Raw genomic sequence first — 6234 nt, forward strand, 5'->3', positions numbered from 1 at the left:
GTTTGTCCTGTGTTACTTTAAGGCTGCAAATTATAGTTTATGAAGGTAGAAAAAGGTGCAAAATTTGCTAGTATTTGATTAGAGATCAACGTGAAGCGTCACACCCGTATAGTTCAACCCAAAGAAGTATTAGATATTTTGAGCTACTATTGAACTTCTTAGAAGTAGGCATCCATAATTCTGATAGAAATCAAATGTTAAACCTTCAGAACTCACAAAGGATGAGTAATTTATAGGCCAGTGAGCTGATGTTTAACGATATACACTTCTAAATTCTCCAAAACAATTATTTTTTCTCCATTTAATTTCATACTACCCTAATGAGGAAAATTTGAGTGAATTAGTTTGGTTTTTTTAACTCAAACTTAATCTATTTAAATTCATTATGTATAACTAAATAACATTTTCAGTAGGAGGTTTTGTGGAGATTTTAGTAATTTTTTATATAGTTGAAATCATGAGTCAATCGAAGCTAGACCACCATGGAAAACCAGATGCCGGCTCAGTGGTCTATCGGTTAAGTGCGCGCGAGACTGATAGGTCCTGGGTTCGAATCTCGCAAGGCGGGATCGTGGATGCGCACTGCTGAGGAGTCTCACAATAGGACGAAACGGCTGTCCAGTGCTTGCAGGTTTTCCATAGTGGTCTAGCTTCAACTGACTCATAATCTCAACTATGTAAATAACATTTTCATACAACTTTGAAAAAAAATTCTGCAAAATACAAATGGAAACATTAATAAAACGACAACAACTTATTCACTATCTAAAAACTTTGTTAGAACATGAAGTCATGTGTATTGAACGCGAAAATATTTATAATAGTCATTATAAAATCAGGGTGGTATTATTATTTAATTAGAAAAGTATAAATAATATGAATGGGGAACCTATTTATCTATCTATCTATTCAATATTAACAATAGTTCCTTTTTTTAAAAAAAAAATATATTTCATTGCATTTATTTATTTCTTTTATAAAAGGTCAGGGTCATTCATAAGTAAAGATGAAGTTGACATTGATTTTCAATGAGTATCATTATTATTATTATTATTGGTAGTAGTAGTAGTAGTATTATATTTTCCGTTTTGATAACAATGAAAAAGAACAACAAAAGTTTTTCTTTTCTTCTTTGAAAATCTAAATAGACCAGCTATAGTTTATGGTTCACATAACAAATAATAAATTTATATCATTTATAAAAGTGCTATTCTAATCGAAAGTATATATATATGTTCAATGATGAATCAAAAATCAATGACATGGACTTTAATTATCAAGGTCTTTTATTCTACCAATCAAAAATAATTTATTGTTTAATGTATCTCATTTAAACTGTAAATTACTTAATAGTTGAATCCATGAATCAATTAAAGTTAGACCACCATGGAAAACCTAGAAGCACTGGACAGTTGTTTCGTCCTAGTATGGAACGGTGGAGCAATTTCGTGGATTGGTTGAAGTTAGACATTAATACCGTTGGATGCCGGCCGGCTCGGTGGTCTAGAGGTTAAGGGTTCGCGCGCGAGAGTGATACGTCCTCGGTTTGAATCTCGCAAGGTGGGATCGCAGGTGTGTACTTCTGAGGAGTCCCATAATAGGACGGAACGGCTGTCCAGTGCTTGCAGGTTTTCCATGGTGGTCTAGATCCAATTGACTCATGATTTCAATTATAAAATTACTAAAATCTCTACACAAAACCCTTTCTGATAATTACGTTTTACTAAATGGAATATTCATTACTTCTTTCTGTAGAAACTACTCACTATCTTAACTTACTAATCATAGCGTTCGCTAGTGATATATATAACTAGTTTTTTGAGACAGACTAAATGTTTTTTTACAAACGAATGATTAATATTTAGAGAAAACAGTTTAATATCATTCTCAGAGACTAACATGGGGTTATTTACTGCGTTGAACTTTTACGCATGAGATGTTAGTTTACATCAAAAAGATTTAATCGTCAAGATAAACTCCCGTAATACTTTTACTATATAAAAGAAATCTGAGGATGAACATTTACATTTTACATTTACGCCTGTTACCCCTCGTCTAGGAGCATAGGCCGCTCACCAGCATTCTCCATCCAACTCTGTCCTGAGCCTTCCTTTACAGTTCCTTCCAGTTGCTATTCATCCTTTTCATATCTGCTTCTATTTCCCGGCGTAATGTGTTCTTTGGCCTTCCTCTTTACCGCTTCCCTTCACCATTTCAAGTTAGGGATTGCCTTGTAATGCACATTGGTGATTTCCTTAGTGTATGTCCGATCCACTTCTAACGTCTCTTCCTAATTTCCTCTTCAGCTGAAAGCTGGTTTGTCCTCTCCCATAAAACGCTGTTGTTGATAGTATCCGGCCAATGGATGTTGAGTATTTTGCGTAGACAACTGTTTATAAATACTTGTACCTTCCTGATGATGGTTGTAGTAGTTCTCCACGTTTCAGTTCCGTACAGTAGGACTGTCTTGACGTTCGTATTGAAGGTTCTCACTTTAATATTGGTTGAGAGACAGTTGTTTTGAGTTCCATGTGGTGTTCAACTATAGGAATGCGACCCTTGTTTCGCTAATCCTCGCCTTTACATCTGCATCAGATCCTCCTTGTTTATCAACGATGCTCCCCAGGTACTTGAATGTTTCCACCTCTTCCAGAGTTTCGCCATCAAGTGTGATTGGGTTGGTGTTCTCCGTGTTGTATTTGAGAATCTTGCTTTTTCCTTTGTGAATGTGGAGGCCTATCGATGCGGAGGCTGCTGCTACATTTGCTGTCTTCATCTGCATTTGTTCGTGTGTATGAGAGAGAGGGGCTAGGTCATCTGCGAAGTACAAATCATCTAATTGATTCTGAGAAGTCCATTGTATTCCGTATTTCCCTTCAGATGTCGAATTCCTCATAATCCAGTCAATCACTAGAAGGAAGAGGAATGGGGAGAGTAGACAGCCTTGTCTAACTCCGGTCCTTACTGGAAATGCATCTGTCAGCTGTCCTCCATGCATGACTTTACACTGTAGTCCATCGTATGAGTTTTGGATAATGTTGACAATCTTTTCAGGAACTCCATAGTGTCGAAGAAGTTTCCATAATGTTCTCCTGTCCACGCTGTCAAACGCCTTCTCATAGTCGATGAAGTTGACGTATAGTGATGAGTTCCACTCAACTGATTGTTCAACGATGATCCGTAGTGTCGCAATCTGGTCTGTGCACGACCTATCCTTACGGAATCCAGCCTGATGATCCCTAAGTTCGGCGTCTATGGCGTCTTTCATCCGATTCAGCAGCACTCTGTTGAAAACTTTTCCTGGTACTGATAACAAACTGATGCCTCTGTAGTTTTCACATTTGCTCAGATTTCCTTTCTTTGGTATCTTGATGAGATATCCTTCCTTCCAGTCCATTGGCACTTGTTCCTCTTCCCAAATCTTCTTGGATAGAAGGTGAAGCATGTTTGCAGTTATTTCAATGTCTGACTTCAGTGCTTCTGCTGGTATATTGTCAGGTCCTGCCGCCTTCCCACTTTTGATTTGTCTGATGGCCATCTTGACTTCTTCGATCGTTGGTGGAGTGACATCTATTGGAAGGTCAGTGTGTGCTGCTTCGATGTTCGGTGGATTCAATGGGGCTGGTCTATTCAGCAGTTCCTCGAAGTATTCTACTCATCTTTTCCTCTTTTCTTGAATCTCCGTGATTGTCTTTCCTTCTTTGTCCTTGACTGGTCTCTCTGGTTTGCTATATCTCCCTGCCAATTTCTTCGTTGTATCATATAGTTGTCTCTTATTCCCTTCTCTTACCCCTTTTTACGCCGTCTTTGCTAGTTCTTCCATGTATTTCTGCTTGTCGGCTTTAATGCTTTTCTTCACTTCCCTGTTTGCTCCTGCGTATTCTGCTTGTGCTTTGACTTTCTCTGCTCGTGTTCGGCTGTTGTTAATTGCTAGTTTCTTGTTCTTCCTTTCTTGAATTTTGTCCAGGGTTGCCACAGAGATCCATTCCTTGTGATGATTCTTCTTAGGACCAAGAACCTCCTGACACGTTGAAGTTAGTGCTTCTTTTATCCCTTCCCAGTTGTCCTCCAAAGTAGTTTCTTGTTCTTTCAGTAGGTCCTGTAGAGCCTGAAACCTGTTGTTGAGAGTTATCTTGAATTCATGGGGCTTGTTAGTACCTCAAAGGAAGGCTGTATTGAACCTTTGTAGTGCTGTTTGTCCAGTTGTTCAGTGTTTCTTTAGCTTCAGTCTCATCTTGGCCACAACCAGGTGGTGGTCTGAAGCTATGTCAGCTCCTCTCCGGGTTCTCACATCTTCCATTGATCTTCGGAATTTTTTGTTGATACAGATGTGATCTATCTGGTTCTCTGTGGTTTGGTCCGGTGAGATCCATGTAGCTTTGTGTATGCGCTTGTGTGGGAATATTGTGCCGCCTATAACCAATTTGTTGGATGCACATAGGCTTGTAAGTCTCTCCCCATTTTCATTTCTCTCTCCTAGTCCATGTCGTCCAATTACATCTTCATATCCTGTGTTGTCCACTCCAACTTTAGCATTTAGATCTCCCATCAGGATGGTGAGGTCCTTTCGTGAGCACTTTGCTATAATTGATTGCAGCCTTTCATAGAACTGATCTCTATCATCGTCGTTGCTATCATTGGTGGGTGCATAACATTGGATAACGTTCATTGTGATCCCTTGCTTCTTTGTTCTGAATGATGCTTTGATTATCCTGGGTCCATGAGATTCCCATCCCACAAGTGCATTTCGTGCTTCTCTGGACAACATTAGAGCAACTCCCTGAGTGTGTGGAGCATTTCCCCCTTCGTGACCGGAGTACAGCAGTATCTCTCCTGTACCAAGCCTTTGTTGTCCAGCTTGTGTCCAATGGGTTTCGCTGATTCCGAGTACTGCCAAGTTGTATCTCCTAATTTCCATTGCTAGTTGGCTGGTCTTTCTTGTCTCCCACATTGTCCAGACGTTCCATGTACCTGACGCTTGTTCATCCTCATAAAAAGGATGAACAAGCGTCAGGTAAATAAACTAGATCTTTACAATAAATATTTTCAGAAAACTTGATGAAGCATTAAAAATTTATATAAACTTAATGTTGGTAAGTTTTTAGTTATGAAAATACTTACATAGTCTTCATCTGACTTCGGTATATTTGTACTATTAGTTAATATTGAAACCCTAAATTCGCCTATCTGTCAAACAGAACTAATCTTTTATCAATACGATATGTTCTTTTAATAAACAACATACTTCATTACAATTTAAGTTGTTTGAGTATTATATTAGTTATACATTGTAAAAAACCGTATAAAAATAGACATATGTCTATATTCGCTTGTGAACTAATATATTCATAGTAATATTTAAATAGACGCTTGAATAAGTTAAATAGATTTATGCAAATAAACAAAAATTCTTCTTCTACTTTTCATAGATTGGCACCATTTTTATTTTTAGAAGGCGTAATAATTTAGTTACATTTTGTAGATTAACCCCAAAAAAATTTCCCCTTTATTCATTTTCAATATGAACAGTGAATAAGTTTTAAAATGAAATAGGCAAGTGAAGTGAATCATGAGTAGAGTAATTGAAGGAATTCACAAAATAATAGTAGTATGTAGCTCATAGTGCATAATTATTGAGAATATCACTACTCTGAATAATATGTATATGCTTATATACATATTCAACTGTAAAACTACTTTATTCTCCTATTCACTACCTCACTATTCTAAAGAACTCCTATCAATAAGGAAGACGATAGAAATATATATATACTATGTACTTATATGCATATTTAAGAGAAGAATGAAATGTTCATTAAGCATACTAAATAGCTCTACTTCTTTCTTGCAGATCTACATTTGCACACACAACATATACAAATAACAAAAATACTAACATTTACTGATTTAGTTACTTAAATAGTGAATAAGTTTGAAAAAGGTATTCAGGGATTATGTTGATAAGTCGTGAAATAGTAATGTAAAGAACAAATTATTGTTACTATGACTGAGATGAATAATTAGTAGTAGAATAATGTAGATATAAAAGAAATTGGAGATTGTTTCCTTATACTTCTTATTTGTCGGTATAATTAGAATTATTTATTTATTGTTTTTCATTTGAACACTTTTTTTGTCGTCATTTTATGTCGTCAGTTTTAATCTCTTGATGTAGGCAGTAATTATAACAGATGTAACAGTGGTAGTAGTAGTAGTAGTAGTAGTAGCAGTATT

Source organism: Schistosoma mansoni, chromosome 1 (assembly GCF_000237925.1).
Source record: "Schistosoma mansoni strain Puerto Rico chromosome 1, complete genome".
Lineage (NCBI taxonomy): Eukaryota > Metazoa > Platyhelminthes > Trematoda > Strigeidida > Schistosomatidae > Schistosoma > Schistosoma mansoni.